Consider the following 19,855-nt stretch of genomic DNA (forward strand, 5'->3'; position numbering starts at 1 on the left):
ACAGACACACACACATAAACACACAAGTAACCCTGCATCTTAGAGTCTGCAGATATTGCTATATAACACCACTTTTTCTTTCCTGTGTTACAGAAACACTTGAAAAATACAATTAAACAGATTGAGGTCAAAACACTGTGTGTGTTACTAATAAAGCCCTTGGAGAGCGTGGCTCAATGTGAGGGCAGATGGACTCGCCGGATCACTGGCTGAGGAGACGATTCTAAACCTCCTCCCACAGAGACACATACTGCTTTGAGCAAAAAATATCGCATGTTCAGAGGAGACAAGCAATCCAATGGGGAAGTCTGTGCCTCCTAACCTGGACAGGAGCGGGTAAGAGAGACAAATGCCGGAGGCTCCATATGCAAATGTCACAAGTGGAAACAAGGGACAAACATGCAAGCGTGTGCATGGTCACTTATACACACATCTTGGAGCAGGACTTGCAATCAGCACACAGCACACAATAAAATGCTCTGACGCATCTCATTTGGCTCAGTTCTCAGAACATGCCAGCAATGAAGTAATTGTCTTAATGATGACAGACGCACTTCACTTTCCATCCCTGGAATTTTTCCACTGCCTATTTGAACTCATGCTGGACTTCATTGTGAATCCTGGGGTCAAATAGATTAAATGCATGCTCTAATGAGTCACGATAGGACTTCAAGATTGTCCTCTAGAAAATCAAAACAGCCAAACATACCTTAGTAATGAAAGAAGTCTCCAAGTATTTTTGCAAGCTTAATGTAAAATGTGCAGACTTTAAACATGGTTAGTGCTACAGTGGGCTTGGCTAGTGTTCAAATTTTCAATCACCTACATCACAGAGTAGTGAAGTAGATTGTGCATGGTCTTACCCGTTTAGCACCAAAATCCTAATTTCAATTTAAGGTATAGGATTATGGCAGAACTCATCTATTGCCTCTGTGAATTTGGCTTCTCTGCATTGTAACTGCAATCAGACATAGCACCAATAGACTTAATGCCTTGTAGCCATTATATCTATTGATAAGCACTGTAAGTCTTAGGAATTGACATTTAGCGATTAAAGAAATTTAGGCCACCCAGAGTTGGTCACTGATTTTCTAAAGTTTCCAAAAGCTGGAAAAGAGACTATTGATTGCCATGATAATAAGAATAAAGTTTTGCATAAAATGGGAATAGACATCTACCAAAGCTGTTGATTCTCATTCTGGTTTAGTGCATTCTTTCTGCTGTGCAATTTTGGTTTTCTCAAGCTATTGTGACCCAACACATTGTTTGTGGACTTAATTTTACATTACTTCACAGAATTTTATCTTTAGTAATAACTGACATTTGTGTAAATGTGAGGAAATGGAAATAGCATAGCCTTCTCCTTGAAGGAACAAAAATGTCAAAGTTGCTATTAAAAAGTTAAAAACAGAAGATTAAGTGAACTTTCTTTTGGTCATGTACCAACTGGGAGAGAGAATGAAAGAGTGCATTCTCCATAGGGAATTGAAAAAAAATAAAAAAGATCTTTTATACTTTAAATATATTAGATATATTTAAATGTGTTAAATTTAAATATATTTTACATAGTTGAAAGTCTACTTTTAATTATTATCTCACACCTGCAATTCTAAACAATGTACTTTGAATACCATGGCAGAACTCTCCATACACCTACCTCCCGTCAGTGCACCACTGCCTGTCTGTTGGGTCTCAGGTTTGTACGTACACAGATTCTACACCAGCTGAGTATAATGATCAGCTGTTGTTGTAGAGCCCCAGGTCTGAGCACATGGCTGAGCAGGGTCAGTTATCAGCCCTTTAAAGGATCTGCTCCCAAGACCTAGTGATGGGTTAGCACTGTCAGAAGTCTTCAGAACTCTTTCTTGCCATGCAAAGAGGACTGCTTGCCCCAAGATAGTCATCTCAGGTCTACGTGGAGCTCACACAGAGAACAGATTCTTGATGCCAGATTTGAAGCCAAAGAGGTGGTCAATTACCATTCTAAGCAAAAAAACTTATTTTCATGTATTCATCTGGGCTTCTGAATTCTGTCATTTGCAATTGAACTTCTGAATCTTCTCATCTGCATATTTTCCATTTCTCATCAAATTGTAAGATGTCAATTTCCTACAATGCTTTTAGTCTTTGATTTAAATTTAGGTTTTACATGTTCTGTGAAGATTTCCCCCTTGTACTCTAATAACTCAGTCATTTTCTGAGTTTCTATTGAATCCTCTGGTGTGTCGCTCATCAGAGCACAATCTGGTTTCTATCATTACATCCGACATAATCCACCGCAGAAGATAGTCTGAAGTGCTAACGTATCTGTAAAAAACATTGAAAACCAAGTGCTCTGTTGCCAATTACGCAGTTTCTGAGTTGTGAACGCAGCAGACATTTCCATCCCCCTTTTATGTATTAAATCTATCCAATTTTTAATTTGTTTAAAATTATTTTTTTTTATTTTTTGAGATAATATATATTTTAACTTACGTGATAGACAAAGGCTTAATGCTCCACTAAATAAGGAGTTGAAGAAAGAAGAGTGGAAAAGACCACACATTAGCAGGAGAATAAGGCAAGATTATAAACAGCAATCAAATGAAAAGATGTCAATTTCATTTTTAGGCAGTAAGTATTAAAACAGTCACATTCGTTAAAACTATCGCAGCATTGCAGTCTTCTCCATTGGTTTGACAAAGATTTAAAACAAAATTGAGCAAAACTGATACATGCATTTTTTGTTTTGTTTTGTTTTCTTCATTTTTAAAAATATTTCTCTCCCATCTACCAAGGAGAACATGTGGTATTTGTCTATCTACATCCAACATATTTTACTCCAGTTGCAACCATTTTCATGCAGGTAATAGAATTCCAGTATTTTTTATAGCTGAATAATATTCCATTGTGTGTATATGCACGTGCCTGTATATATGTCAAATTTTCTTTATCCATCCATTTGATGATGGACACTTTGATTGACATGAGCAACATCTGCTTTCCCTTGAAATTCCTTCTTTCTTGCCTCCATGACTATATTTCTTCTTCTCAGACTAAAAACAGATCAATCTATTTTTTTTTTTGACAGGCAGAGTGGACAGTGAGAGACAGAGAGAAAGGTCTTCCTTTTCTGTTGGCCCCTATGGCCAGCGCACCGCGCTGATCCAAAGTCAGGAGCCAGGTGCTTCTCCTGGTCTCCCATGCGGGTGCAGGACCCAAGCACCTAGGCCATCCTCCACTGCACTCCTGGGCCATAGCAGAGAGCTGGCCTGGAAGAGGGGCAACCGGGACAGAACGGGCACCCCAACCGGGACTAGAAGCTGGTGTGCCGGCACCGCAGGCGGAGGATTAGCCTAGAGAGCCGTGGCGCCAGCCCCAGATCAATCTATTTTCTTTCCAAAACATTTCTGTTGCTCTCCAAGGACACAGTGCAAATCTCTTTCCTGCTGCATGAAGCAGTGGGTGATCACCATCACGTGTAGGTGTGGTTCTGTTCCATTCTCTCCTCCACGACTGAGTGTAAGTTTCCTGGACTTGGACTATATCCATGTGAGCCTTTGGCCGCTGTGTCCCTCACTCCTTAGGCATTCAGTGGTTATGTATGGGGTCAGTGAGCAAAAGAAGCAAGGCTGGGTCTCACAGATCTTTCTGAGCACATGGTGCTGCTTCCGTTTCCCTGCGATTTTGTTTTCCAACCTCCACGCTCCGCTCCAGCCATGCCCACCCACTGCCACCTTGACCTCACCGAGCCTGCTTCCCTTTCCTTTGAATCCCCTCCATCCAGAGATCCTCCATTATTTTTATCTCATTGTTAATCTCTTTCTAGATTCATCATTAAACCTTCGCTGACCTCTCCCTACTCCACCATGAGGATTCATTGCTTCTCATCCATTCTCCAACAGCGCCTTCCAGAACTGTTTTCCCCATGTGTTGCCACACTGAACTCTGGAAGCATGAGCCTTGGTCGGTTGTCCTCACACACTGTGAGACCTCTGAGCTGGGAATGCTCCATCTCCTGTTGTATCTCCAACACAGTCAGGCATCTTTGAATGCCAAGATCCAAGTGTTAAGAAGTAGCTGATTGGGCCAAACAACAAACGCAAAAACCAAGGTAACAAGAACAAGGAAGACACTATGACGCCCCCAAATGAAAAAGACACCCCAACTCAAGATTATTAAGATGATGAGATAGAAGAAATGCAAGAAGCGGATCTCAAAACATTGATAAGAACATTAAGAAGTTCTCAAAAACAAATTCTTGAACTACAGAAATCCTTTAAGGACAAGATAGAAAATCTCTCTCGTGAAAGTGAAATATTAAGGAGGAATCAAAATGAAATGAAACAACTAGTGGAACAAGAAATGGTGATTGTGATGAGAAATCATAATGAAATGAAGATTTCAATAGATCAAATGACAAACACATTAGAGAGCCTTAAAAACAGAATGGGCGAAGCAGAAGAGAGAATATCAGACTTAGAAGACAGAGAACAGGAAAGGAAACAGGCAAACCAAAGAAAAGAAGAAGAAATTAGAAATCTAAAAAATATTGTCGGGAATCTACAGGATACTATTAAAAAATCTAACATTCGGGTTCTAGGAGTTCCTGAAGGCATGGAGAAGGAGAAAGGATTAGAAGGCATTTTCAGTGAGATACTAGCAGAAAATTTCCCAGGTTTGGAGAAGGACAGAGGCATCTTAGTACAGGAAGCTTATAGAACCCCTAATAAACATGACCAAAAGAGATCCTCACCACGACACGTCATAATCAAACTTACCACAGTGAAACATAAAGAAAAGATTCTAAAATGTGCAAGAGAGAAATGTCAGATTACTCTCAGAGGATCTCCAATTAGACTCACAGCAGACTTCTCATCAGAAACCCTACAAGCTAGAAGGTAATGGCGAGACATAGCCCAGGTACTAAGAGAGAAAAACTGCCAGCCCAGAATATTATATCCTGCAAAGCTCTCATTTGTGAATGAAGGTGAAATTAAGACTTTTCACAGCAAACAGAAACTGAAAGAATTTGTTGCCACTCATCCTGCCCTGCAAAAGATGCTTAAAGATGTGTTACACACAGAAACACAGAAACATGGTCACCAATATGAAAGAAGGTAAAGGAAGGAAACCTCACAGCAAAAGATCACAGGAAGCTCAATTTCTCTTTGACATAGAATTAAACTCTGATGCACTGTTAGAGCAATGTGTTAAAGTAATCTATTATGTTCTCTTGATGTCTGTTAAATTCTAATTGTTCAAAAACAGCTGAATTTTTATTAAGAGCTATGGGTTATTTAACTATGTGCTTATTTTCAAAGACTTGAATAATCACCTTGTAACAATGATCAAATTTGGTCTATGTTATGTCATGATTTTAAGGAATCTTAGTTCAACCAGATATTTTGGATTTTGATATTGGTCTATTATGCTATGTTATATGTGCGTACATATTGTATGTCCACATGGGGAAATTTTATTAAGAGTTTTATTTTAAATGGCTTATAGATAAGATTGTCCATAAATTTAAGCTGCTAAAATCAATCAAAGATACATTTTAATTTGTGTGACCTGAATCTGTGTATCATATGTTTTAAACTTGTTGGTAGAAAGAAACTAAAAACATTTTATATGGTTGTGCTTAAGTTTACTGGTTAAACAAACTACACCATGTTAGATATTTAAGAGGTGTTTTCAAATACATGATTCTTAAAATTTATAGAAGGCATTGGACCTTCTGGTAAATGTTTTATTAAGTTCTTATCTAAGGGTTGAAACGGTTTGCTAAGTATTCATGTAATATTGCTATTGTCAGCAAGCAATCTAGGACTTGCTCCCTCATTTCTCTATTCTAAGCCCAACTTGTTCTTTCATTTCTCTATTCTCTTCAAGGTAGGGAACTAATTCTATTATGAAGGAATCTGTAGGATGCACAATTTAATCTTTAGACCTTATAAAAGAGATGGCTAACATTTTTCTGTAATAGCATAGCCAAAATAAGAGCTTAAATAATAATCTCATAGCTAGATTCACATCGCCATCAGCGAAGTATACAGTAAGTAGAAAAAAAAAAAAAAACACCTCCCTTTCAGACCAAAGGGAAAGAAAGTTTTTAAGTGAGAATATAATTTTCCTCATGGGCATTGTCTACCTTAGAAAAACTACTACAGAACATGCCTGTGACTATAGACTTGTAGTTCAGGCCACCGAAGATTAAAGATGGGACATGGGCACTCCCTTGACTTGCATCCTCTGGTCTGCTTTAGCACAAACCAGGAGGAAAAGAAAGCTAGGCATCAGAAGCAATGGGTGGCAGGCCTATTAATGGCTGATCTGTACGGTGATCTGCCCTCAAGGAGACCCAACAGGCTAGTCCACTGCAGTGGCTTTCAATATGGTAAGTCTGGGCTTCAGCAGAAGTCAGCTTGTGAAGAGCCCTGGCAGCTCTGCCAAGAGTTGGATCACTGGAAATGGACCTGCCCTGGAGTCAAAGGATGCCCAGGTCAGAGCCACAGATCTTATTGGCTCCAAGCTGAAAAGCCCTTCACTCAGCCCAACTTCCAAAGTCACCACTGCAGCTGAGGGGATGGTCAAGTAGGGTCAGCAACATTGCAGGCAGAACTGTAAATTTCTTGTTAGAGATGCCACCTGCCTTTACCTGGCCAGCTCTCCTCCCAGGCCAGCCAAGTAATGAAAGTCAACAGAGTGCCTTCCCTAGGAGGTTCACACCTCCCTTAGGATATACCCCATGTGAAGAGATAGATAGGTCTGGGCCTCTTAACTTACAAGGCCTAAAGCCCACCAGATTATTATCAAGCCCCTTCTATCAGGTTCTATTTGCCTCTCAATCAGAAAACTTAATTGTAGCTTAGACAGCACCTTTCTTAGCTCCTCTAATAATGACTCTGTCCTTTGTTCTAGACCCTGTCTAGTGCACTTGGGCCTCATTCCTTTGTAATCTAACCTCTACTCTACCACCAATGGCTCTACTCCCAACCTGTGTGTACTGATGGTCCTCTTCCCCACTTAATGCTGTATAATTGTTCAGACCTGGTAAATGCCACTCTTAGGATCATTGGTTACTATCCTCACTCTGTCTTTTATGACCTTGTCTAAATATGATCAGAGTCGGCGAACTTGGAAGGCTTCCATAGCCTTGGCAACTCATGAGGACAGCCTAGAGTGGTTACTGGTGCCATAAACTAGAGTGTCAATTTGTTGGGTCAACAACAGGAGCCACTGTGCGCTTGCTCCTGATGTGGGATCTCTGTCCTTAATGTGCTGTACATTTTGATTTAATGCTATAACTAGTACTCAAACAGTATGTTTCACTTTGTGTTTCTATGTGGGTGCAAACTGTTGAAATCTTTACTTAATGTATACTAAATTGATCTTCTGTATATAAAGAGAATTGAAAATGAATCTTAATGTGAATGGAAGGGGAGAGGGAGCGGGAGAGGGGAGGGTTGCGGGTGGGAGGGAAATTATGGGAAGGGGAAGCCATTGTAATCCATAAGCTGTATACTGGAAATTTATATTCATTAAATAAAAGTTAAAAAAAAAAGAAAAAAAAACACCTGGTGTTAAATTGGAAATGGCATAGAAAATTAATTAATTTTAAAAAAAAATATTATGTAGGATCTCTGTCTTTAATGTGCTGTACATTGTGATTTAATGCTATAACTAGTACTCCAACAGTATTTTTTTCACTTTGTGTTGCTATATGGGGGCAAACTGTTGAAATCTTTACCTAATATATACTAAACGGATCTTCTGTATATAAAGAGAATTGAAAATGAATCTTGATGTGATTGGAAGGGGAGAGGGAATGGGAAAGGGGAGGGTTGCGGGTGGGTGGGAGGTTATGGGAGGGGGGAAGCCATTGTAACCCATAAGCTGTACTTTGGAAATTTATATTCATTAAATAAAAGTTCAATAAATGAAAAAAAAAAAAGAAGTAGCTGATTGATGGAAATACAATGAGCTTCCATGATTAACTAAGAACATTGTTACTCATTTTTGCTCCCTGCTATTTTTTGAGTAGGCTCACATTTGCATGAATCCATAAAAAGTTATTTAACATATAATAGTTGTACCATAACCCTATTGGATGGACCTTTTTTATATTGTGGTTCAAGCTGCATCCCTGGTGGGGAGGGAGGGGGAAACATCAATACAAAACAGGTCATTTAGTCATAAAGTAGACACGAGTTGTGTAATCATGAGTCATAGTTCTGAAATGTTCCCTGACTCACCACATGTCACTGTGGCTTATTGTTTGCAAAGTTTCTGCCATAATTACCTTCCTGCATCCATGCACCTGCGCCGTCCCCTCCCACACAGAGTCTGAGCTTGCCTGCATGATTTACAAGAGTAATGTGAGGCAGGCTTGTTCATCGTGGCTTGCTCTCTCAAGCTGATGGAATCCTGTGTCATACGAAGAAACCTGGACGAGCCTGAATAAGCAGAAGATAAATCACAGAGCAGCAATGAGCCAACCAGCTGAGCACCACCCACAGTGGCACACACCCTGCCAGGAACCAGACCCTGGTGACAGCCTCCTAGATCCTCAGCCTTGGCTGAGCCTGGCCACACAGAGTGACCCCTCAGAGCACCACAGCCATGAGAAACATCAGTGGTAATTCTTCTAAGCCCTGAGGTTCTGGAACGGCTCTTTGTTTCATAACAGCTAACTAACATAATCACAGAATTTGAGTGGTTGAGCTATGCCCATAAAATATTAAATTATGCCAGAAAATTAATTTTCTTGAATAAACTAAATAGATATTTTTATTTAACATATAAATAGTCTTAAACTTAAAATCTATTCATATACATAAAAATCAATCTATTAACAAGTATTACTAAGTGTCTAGTTCATGTGTCCCAATACACATTTATATCCTCCACTTGTAGGGAGACATTTCAAATTAATCCAATAGCACATTTGAACTCATTTTCTTATCTTGTGCTCAGATTGCACATAGAGCACGAAGAAGAGGTCTTGAGAAGGAAGAAATGTTATTACGTGAACCTGCAGTGCAATTTCTAAGCAAGCTCAGAAAGAGAAACAGGCAAAGGAGGAAAAGCAGACCCTTCCCTGACGTCACCGCACCCCACTTGGAATCAAAAGGATAATAGGAAATAACCGTTTGTTCTCACCAAGTAGCAGCTCTAGAGAAAATGGGTATGGCATACTGGAAGGGACGAGGCATACAGGAGAGCTCTTCCTTGGTGGTCAACAAGGCCTGCATGGTGCCGTGTAGCCTGAAGAGAAGCTAATGGCAAGCTCAGCACTGTGTCTGTCCCTGGCAATGCTTGTCCTGGGTAATGTGAAGTCAGTGCACATGCGTTGCAAGACGACATGGCAACGTGTTCACCATCATTCCTTCACTTGTAGGTCCATCTGAGAGGAAAACAGTTCCTTCCCTTCAACAGTACCATCGCTCTAGCACTGCACTAGACGTGTGCTCAAATTCACGGGGAGTGAAGAATCCCTGCTCGAGACTCGTAAAATGCAGGAAACGACGTGCTTCATACAGGGAAGGACCCAGCCATAACTGGCAGGAGGAGGGAGAGGTAAAAGCCACCAAAGGGCAGCGGCAATGGCAAAGAGAAGAAAATCTCTCCCAGGGGACGTGTAATCCAGGGGAAGGGTGAGCCAGTGCCCACAGCCTCCTGGCTGCAAATGAGTGATGAATGCAGCACAGAGCTTTGTCCTGGAGCTTCTTCAAGCAGGAAGTTCACAGTAGGCAGCCCAAACACATTAGGATGAGTTAGAATCCTGCAGGTGCTCTGTGTGCATGTGTGTGTGTGTGTGTGTTCTCTTGAGCCTGTGGGTTCTCACAAAGTTAAGCTTTAAATACGTCCATATCATATATAAAATGTACAAAGTACGAGTACAAATGAAAGTTTATGTCCCTGGAGTGTTGTCTCAACATGTTTATGCGGCAAGAATACAATTCAGAATAGCTTTCCCTCAGTCAAAGTTTAAGGTGATGCTAGTTAGAAAAAAAAAATTGGCCGGCGCCATGGCTCAACAGGCTAATCCTCTGCCTTGCGGCGCCAGCACACCGGGTTCTAGTCCCAATCGGGGTGCCGGATTCTGTCCCAGTTGCCCCTCTTCCAGGCCAGCTCTCTTCTCTGGCCTGGGAGTGCAGTGGAGGATGGCCCAAGTCCTTGGGCCCTGCACCTGCATGGGAGACCAGGAGAAGCACCTGGTTCCTGGCTTTGGATCAGCGCGGTGCGCCGGCTGCAGCAGCCATTGGTGGGTGAACCAATGGCAAAGGAAGACCTTTCTCTCTGTCTCTCTCTCTCACTGTCCACTCTGCCTGTCAAAAATAAAGAAAAAAAAAGGAAAAAAAAGTTGAATTCAGTAAGCAAAGTGTGTGTTAAATAAACCCTGCATTGCAGTCACTGTTCTAGGTCTGAAGCTTAAACTGATGGACAAAATCAGCTGTTTCTTTTTCCCCAGAATTAAATCCAATACCTTTATTTTTTTGCACTTGTGTAGATATAAGCAAATAAAAATATTTGCATTTTACACATGATACAATAAAGTTAAAACAAAGGATTTTTGTTTTCAGTAATTTATTATTTAGATTGTGGATTAACATGTAATGCATATACATTTTATTAAGTACTATGGAGTATTTGAACAGATATTTAAAGCACAAGGTAATCATACAGGTAGCTAGCCCTTCCATTCCCTTTGTAGTGGACTGTAGTTACCTTACTGTTGCGTGGGACACCAGAACCTACTGCCTTCACAAGACTCCATTTGGGTGTGCAATCTCTCCCTTCCCTCCACTTCCATGTTCCAGTAACCACTATTTTTAGGTTCATGATGAACATCTGTATTTATAGATTGTATACTACACATTGTTTACATATTATTATATGTAGTATTTAATAAATCAATATAGACTCATAGGAAAGAAGGACATGCAATATTTGTCTTTGGCTTAGTTCACATGAGTATAGTGATTTCCAATTCCATTCATTTTACTGCAAATGTCAGAATTTCAATCTTTTTATGGCTGAGTGGATGTCCTAAACGCATCAGGGAGATCAACAGACACCTGGAAGAGTTCCTTTTGAGTGCAACTGGGCAGAGCAGGAGGAGGAAAACCTACTGGCATGGGAGTGAGCAACACAAGAAAGAGCTTGTGGCATGGATGTGGTGGGGTTTTTAAGGTGGCAAAACGTCACTGAGAGCTGGGGAATAAGACGAGAGAGGTGGGCAGGGACTGAGCCAGGCAATGCTCCACCATTCACATGAAAGATTCTGGGAGAAAACCCTAAGCAAGAGCTCACTCGGACAGACTTGCCTTGTGGAAGAGCTCCAGCTGCAACGCAGGAGACAAACTCGGAGCCAATGCCATAGGAGCTGGAGGTCGCTCAGTGATCCAGGCGAGAGGATGAGCACAGCTCGTCCTGGAGAGGAGATGAAGGCAGCAGAAGAACGCAGACAGATGCCACTACATTGAGAAGTAGTTTAGAGACGGTCGGTTTCTTTCGTGTTTTCTTTTTCTGTGAGTGGTGAGTCAATGGAAGGAAATATCCAGAGGTTCCAGAACATTCCTTGGCTTCTGCATCTCTAAGTTGTGCTGATTCTGACCACAGGAAGGTAACGGGAAAAAGGCAGAGGAACTGCGTTGCCAGGGGACAGCTGGAGCCCAGTCTGTAGTGGAAACTACAAAACGAAGACACCACGGAGCAGCAGAACAGTACAGTCACGCAGCACCGAGGCTGATAGTGGATGCCCTGCTCCCAGTGACTGTGAGAGACCAACACCCTGTGCCTATAGGAATTCTGTGACTGTGCCATAGGAAGTGAGACAGCATGTGGCTGGGTCTTTGGGAAATCACCTTATCCAGCTTCAGAGGCTCATGGTTCTGTGCTCACACTGAGGAGCACACAGATTCTTTGTGAGGTTCGTGGGCCTGCATGGATGAGGTGTCTGGGCACTGTGGGTTCACCCTGTGTGGTTGGTTCACCTTGATAGAGAGGGTCTAATGCTATCATCACACCAGTAGCCATGATCATACCCTCGCCCCTGCTGATGGTAGAGGATATCTAAAATGCCCAACTTGGGTGTCACCCTGGACTCTTGCCCCACCCTCAAGCACTGACCTGAGCTCCCAGGCCCTGTGCAGCATATGCCTCTGAATATCAACTGAAAGAGTGGACACTCCATCAATCAAACAGAGGCATATTTCAGAGATGAAAACTATCAGAGGATAAAACCAGCAAATGTTTCTACAAATCCCTGAAAATAAACATAGAAATACAGAAACATGAATAAGAAAGACACTATGATCCCCCAAAGGAACATAACTACAGTTCAATATTAGAATGTGAAAAGAAACAGATTGATGAAATGCCTGACAAATAATTCAAAACAATGAACATGAGACTACTTAAAACAAAAGAAGAAAATAGATAAGTTAAAGAATCAATACATGACATGGATGAAAAATTCTGCTGTGAGATAGATATGGAAGAGATTAGAGATGAAATTGAAACCCAAACAACCATATAAAAGATTAGTGAAATGAAGAGCTGGCTTTAACAAAAAAAAATGATACACCATTGACCCAACTAACCAAAAAAACAGGGTGGAGAGGGGAGATTCAAATTTATAAACTAAGAGATGAAAAAGCAGATGTTACATTGGATACCATAGAATCATCAGGAACTACTACAGAGAGTTGTATGCCAACTAATTGGAAAATCTAGAAGAAATGGATAGATTTCTGAACACATACAATTTTCCAAAATTGAGTCATGAATACATAGAAAACCTAAATGGACCAAAGATAAAATGAATAAGTAATAAAGATCTTCCTGATAAAGAAAGCCTTAAACAAACTGGGCACAGAAAGAACATTGCTCAACACAATCTAAGCAATTTATGACAAGCCCACAGCCAGTATGTTTTTGAATGAGGAAAAAATGAAAGCATTCCTAGTAAGATCTGGAACCAGACAAGGATGCCCACCATCACCACCATTCAATATAGTTCTGAAAGTTTTAGCTAGAGTCATTAGGCAAGAAAATAAATCAAAGTGAAAACAAGGCCAGCACTGTGGCTCAATAGGCTAACCCTATGCCTTGCGGCGCCAGCATACCAGGTTCTAGTTCCAGTCGGGGCACCGGGTTCTGTCCTGGTTGCCCCTCTTCCAGTCCAGCTCTCTGCTGTGGCCCGGGAGTGCAGAGGAGGATGGCCCAAGTCCTTGGGCCCTGCACCCGCATAGGAGACCAGGAAAAGCACTTGGCTCCTGGCTTCGGATCAGAGCGGAGCGCCGGCCACAGCGCGCCAACTGCAGCGGCCATTGGAGGGTGAACCAATGGTAAAGGAAGACCTTTCTCTCTCTCTCTCTCTCTCTCTCTCTCTCACTGTCGACTCTGCCTGTCAAAATTTTTTTTTTTAGAAAGTGAATACAAATTGGAAAATGAGAGAGTAAATTATCATTATTAGCAGATGATATGATCCTATCTATATGGGAACAAAAAGAATCCACTAGGAGACTATTGGAATTCATGAGAGCTTGGTAAAATTGCAGAATACAATTTTTGGCTGGCGCCATGGCTCACTAAGCTAATCCTCCGCCTGTGGCGCCGGCATCCCAGGTTCTAATCCTGGTTGGGGCGCCGGATTCTGTCCCGGTTGCCCCTCTTCCAATCCAGCTCTCTGCTGTGCCCAGGAGTGCAGTGGAAGATGGTCCAGGTCATTGGGCCCTTCACCCACATGGGAGACCAGGAGAAGCACCTGGCTCCTGGCTTCAGATTGGCGTGGTGCGCCGGCCACAGCACGCCGACCATAGTGGCCACTGAGGGGTGAACCAACGGCAAAAGGAAGACCTTTCTCTCTGTCTCTCTCTCTCACTGTCCACTCTGCCTGTCAAAAAAAAAAAAAAAAAGAAAGAAAGAAAGAAAACCCATTAAAACAATTTTTAAAACATAAGGACATCCCAAAATGTTGGTGGAAAATGAACTTAAACATATAAGATTCTTTTGGTATAAAAAGTATTTTGAAATCCATGTATCTTTCCTAATATGCATTTTCCACATATTATTTTTAAAAAACACCAAAATAAACTCATATTTTAAGTTAATTTTCCACAGACTTTTGTAGTACCCTCATCACATCATATCATTTTGCCTCAAATTCTGTGCAATTTAATCCTTAATTACCACCTGACCTTCCCTGGAAATTCTTCAATGGTATAAAAGGTTTCTGAATAACTCTTAGAATTAAGGGAAAAGGAGTAGGTGTTTGGTGTAGCAGTTAAGAATCCAGTTAAGGGCCAGTGCCATGGCTCAATAGGCTAATCCTCCGCCTGCGGCGCCAGCACACCGGGTTCTAGTCTCAATTGGGGCGCCAGATCCTGTCCCGGTTGCCCCTCTTCCAGGCCAGCTCTCTGCTGTGGCGAGGGAGTGCAGTGGAGGATGGCCCAGGTGCTTGGGCCCTGCACCCCATGGGAGACCAGAAGAAGCACCTGGCTCCTGCCTTCAGATCAACGCAGTGCACCGGTCACAGCAGCCATTGGAGGGTGAACCAATGGCAAAAGAAGACCTTTCTCTCTGTCTCTCTCTCACTGTCCACTCTGCCTGTCAAAAAAAAAAAAAAAAAAAAGAAGAAGAAGAAGTATCCAGTTAAGGTGCCCACTTCCAATTTCAGAGTGCCTGAACTTGAGTTCTGACTCCTCTCTCATCTGTTTCCCTACTAAGGCATACTCCAGGAGGCAGCAGGTGACGGCTCAGCTGGTCGGGTCCCTGCCAGCCACATAGGAGTCTTGGGATGAGTTCCCAGCTCCAGACTTCAGTCTGGCCCAACCTCATTCATTGCAGGAAACTTCGGAGGGATCTAGTGAAGAGTTCTCACTGTCTGATTCTTTCTCTTTCTGCCAAGTAAATAAATAATAATATGAGAAAGTAGGATTCACACCATCCCTTCAGAGCAAACTGATAAGAACTGGCCTTGCTTTTTCACATTCTTCCTTCAAACACAATAACGAATTTCTGTTTCATGACCAAAATTCATACTTTGCTTCTCAATAACTATTTCTCTCCTCTCACATTGAACATAACACCTGTTACCCTGACACCTGTGACTTCCAAACCTCCACTAATAATAGCACCAATGAACTGACTTGTTTAATTGCACCCTCTATGACATCTCCAACTTTATATACAAACAAAAAATTGCTAAGGATAATAAAATATTTTCAAGACAGGGGAAAATGTAACATTTAAATTGTTTTATCACCTTATTAAAAAAAGATAACTATCAAAAGAAAAACATATCCTTTGAAGTAGCTTTAAGCTTCTTCTTCCAAGTAGTGGGAAAAGATTCATAGATGTCATCTCTTTAATTTTTACAAAACTTCACGTAAGTATAAAGGCAAAAAAAGTGTTTTCTTCCAAGTGGAAATATATGAATAAAAGGTTCCTTTTATAAAATGCAGTTTTGAAAAAATTGCTCACTAAAAAAAATTATTTTCTTTGAGCAATATCATCTGTTGACACTTCTTCCTTTGCGAATAGACTTAATTTTATTTATTCCACTTCAGAACAACAACAACAAAAAAGCAGAAAGGAAAAACGCATACATACGGCTTTCCTATGACTTTTACTCCCTGCGTTCTAATGTCCTCTTCTACTTCTGAGCAGTGACCAGCTTTTAAGAAACACATAGCTGCATAATAACAACCACATTCACAAAGAACAACTCCTGGGGCCTTGAGCACAGAATGGTGACCACAGAGGAACAATGTCTGACTGTGAAAATGCTCTGCTGCTGGTTCCCAGGAAGCAGAAGTTTTCAGCAAACTCTAAGCCTGACCAAGGAAACATCTACAGAACCTTAGTGGTGAGCATCCATCGCAGGGCACTGTGGATGAGTGATTGATGGGCCCATGCTTGTCTTTCCCTGCATGGGGACCACAGGGAGTATGGGAACACATCTGGGAATGTGGTGCACCCCTCTTCAATTATATGTGAAGCTACAAGCTGTTGCCAAGTGTTTGATTTTTAGAGAAGTTTCCTTCAATTTTCAATGTGATTGATAATCATACATAAATCTATGTTACTGAACTCTTACTCAATGCATGTGTCCATCCTATAAGTATGAAAGCTATAACCAAATCCTGGCTTGCAGAACTGGGGCAACTGATGATTTGTTTCTGGACGTAAGTCCTCAGTTGGGTTGCCGATTGAACTTCAACTGCGGGTTTCTGACCATACTCTTGAGTATTTCAACTGACACTCTCATGGGCTTGGGTTTCTTCTGTTTGGCAGTTTGCACATGCATTTTCTCACTTTGACTTCACTATAAGTTGTACAGCATATCATTTTAATTATCTCCATTTCACAGATGTAGAAACTCAGACTAAGGAGAAAAATCCAGAATCATCTATAGGTCATTTGACCAAGATTCTAACCCAGATCTGACTTAAATCCCCCAGAGCTTTCCTGCCTCCACCCTATCCCTCGTCAACATTGGTAAAGTCCACCAATCACACCTGGAAGGCTATGGATGTATGGCTTTCTCTTTGTGTTTTATTTTATTTTGGTGTGGTTTGATTTGGTTTGGCTAGTGATCCTGCAAAAACATCATCAAACTTCAGAGAAAATTATTTTGTAGTTTTTATCAGATTTAAACTACACATAGCATATTTTGATTTTGCATTCATCATCTTCATGGCTGCCACTCTTCACCACCACTGTGCGGTCATAAAGTTCTTCCCCACAGTGGATCGATGTCAGCTACTGCCAAGGGCCTGCTATTTCTCTGGAAGAAATTTATTGAAGTATTTAAAAACATTCAAACACTTTGTAAAAAAAAATGAAGTAATCAACATGATGTCTGGAAAAGAGTAATTATTTAATTCAATAGATATTTAGTAAGTGTCCTTTTTGCCCAGGCCCTCAGCTTGGCACTATACATAAAATAATAAGCAAAATCCACTTTTTACCTCAAGGTACTTGCTATAGAATGTAATTTTATCTATTTATTATCACTAGGTGATAAAGATAAAGGCAAAGAGAGAAATCAGAAGGTGAAAATGTGCAGCCAAGGTGGTGCAGGTGCCCTGGAACTTACAAGCTCTGAGAGACCCTGTTTGCTGATTCAGGAATAACTTCCTAAAGGATGAGATAGCTCATCTCAGAGAATGAGCAGGAATAAACCGCAGTAAAAATGTGAGAACGCCATGGAGAGAACAATGTGTTTGAGGACTTGCATGCAAAAAAGAGTCTTGTGGCTGGGACACACAGTGTAGGGATGGACACTCAGTGGCAGCTTATAAGAGTGAGGTTAATTACTTCTTAATGCAAAGAAATTACCTTCTAAGAAGAGGGTGATATACAGAAAGATGACCCTGTTGGCAGAGTGGAAGTACACTGGAGATAATGAAATCCAAGGCTGGAATTTGAGTCAGGGACAGTTGCTGCAAGAGATAAAGAGTGACTGTGGTGTCTCTAGCATAGTAGGTTGCAGGTATCTGTAGGTTGTCAAATGGGGAACTTCGTAACCAGGAGACACAGAGATCAAGAAAACCAGCTTGAAAAATAAAAAGGCTGATGAGTGAAATCAGCTGAGGAAGAGTGATGTAGAATATTGATAATGAAGACACTGATAAGGAATATGTGTTCAGTAAAAAAAAAAAAAAGATTAGTAGGATAAAAGCAATATTTATGGATTAGAGGAAGTGATTAGAAGACTTGGAAGAATGGACAAGAAAAGCAAAACCCAAGATAACAATACCATGAAATCCAGGATCTCATTTAAGGAAAGTGAGAACAGGTATCCTTACCAAACTCTGCCAAGGAAAGGAAGAATAAAGTCTCATAATTGTATTAAGCAATGAAGTTTGAGAGTTGGAATGCAATGTAGAAGCCAGAATTTGCTGGAATCAAGACTGAGTCAGGCCTGTTGTAATGTGCAAAACACACAACTCTCTAAAAGGACTTCTGAATTTGAATTATAAGAAGTAGAGCAGCTGGTGATTGAGAATAAGTATCAGGAATTCTAAGACAATGGAGATATGTTACTGAATATAAAGAGCTTGTTTATGTCATTCGGTCATACACAGTCATTCAATGTCCAAGGGTAGAATGGAGAAAATGAGGGAAGGGGGTGAAGATCAGGCAAATGATGCCCTGAGGGAAGGTGCAAGGTGGGTATTGGATCCAGAGATACACAGGATTCTTTGGCCAGGAGAAGGGATGCTTCCCCTGCTGCAACACAAGGAAAGAAGGAAAAGCCAATGAAGATGGAGGCACACATTTAAATCGGATGGCAAGGAATTGAAAGATTTCTGATAGTAACAGGCTGCACCTTCTCAAAGCAGTGTGAGTCAATGTAAGACGGGTTTGCAGAGTAAGAGCTAACTAGGAACCATCTCAAAATGCTACTGCCCAAACCCAGCCAAAAGCGGAAATCAAGTGACCAGGAGATCAGATGACACCGAATGCACGTGGTGAGGCAGCAAAGGGAATTGGAAGGGGCTGGGCATGGTCCTGGGCCCAGGGTCTATACAGAGCTCCAAGAACCTAACAGACCTGTAGGGTAAATACGGAGATAGCAGCGACTGGAAGCTGGGAGACCTACAGGAGCAACTTCACTGGGGAAGGCTGCCTGTGAGATCTGGAAATACAAGTAGAAGTGGAAGGGAAAGAGCTATGTGAGGAAGGTAGAATGTGACTGCATAAGCTACAGCAGGCTAGCAGGAAGAGTCCTGTGGACAAGAACCTGAGTTTGCCCCTAAGACCTTCAGTGACTGATGGGCTGTGTCATGGATCTCCTGATACCACAGCAGATCTGTCACACAAATAGAAAGTGTGTGATGTCATGCATACTTTGGGAGAACTGAAGCTTTACTTTAGTTGTTTTTTTTTAAGCTGAAGTTTTTAAATGTGAGTTTTGGTGGATGTTTTTGTTGGTTTCATTTATAGTCTGAAAGTAGAAACAGAAATGAAGAAAAAAATCAATGTCCCCTTCTGAAGGTGATGGAGGTGAAGGTAAGGATTAGTTAGCATGAATGTCTCTAGACTGGCCACAGGTATGGCAGGGCCAGCACACACTACACACTACAGCTAAAGCAAGCCCCTGCAGGAAGCATGCATGGGAGAAGGCAAGATGCCATGTATCCAGCATGGTAGTAGGGCTTGTTGGGCACAGAGGACTGGTTGGAGAAGCAGTTGTGCAATAGGACTTTGAAGAAAGAGTATGGAGGAGAAAGAAGTACAATAACAAGAATGCAGGAGTTAGGGCACAGATTCAAGTTCCGGCTGCTCCTCTTGCAGTCCAGCTCTCTGCTGTGCCTGGGAAAGCAATGGAAGATGGCTCAAGAGCTTGGACCCCTGAACCCATGTGGGAGACCCGGAAGAAGCTCCTCACTCCTAGTTTCATATCAGCCCAGCTCTAACCTTTGCAGCTATTTGGGGAGTGAACCAGCAGATGGAAGATCTTTCTCTCTGTCTCTCCCTCTCACTTTCTGTCACTCTACCTCTAAAATAAATAATTTTTTAAAAAAATTTTAAAAATAAAAGAATGTGGGGGTGGTAGACAGCTGATGTGCTGGTGGCTAAGGGTATCGGTGTAGGAAGGTGGGATTAGCAGAGAGCAAGGTTTTCAAAAACAGTTACAATGGGTTCCAAGTCAATCAGAGTTAAGGGAGGGGTGCTCAGGACTACAACAGAAGTTGGCAAAAGTCTTGATCAACTGATATTCCTCAACTATCCTAGTCAAAGCAAACAAGCATGACGCGGCAAATTTGATTTGGTAGACTCCAGTGATTGTGACCTCAAAGCAGGTGTGCTGTGGCAGCTCTTCATGGAGATGTGTAGATTGATGCTGGTTTTC

This window comes from Lepus europaeus, chromosome 3 (assembly GCF_033115175.1).
Source record: "Lepus europaeus isolate LE1 chromosome 3, mLepTim1.pri, whole genome shotgun sequence".
NCBI lineage: Eukaryota > Metazoa > Chordata > Mammalia > Lagomorpha > Leporidae > Lepus > Lepus europaeus.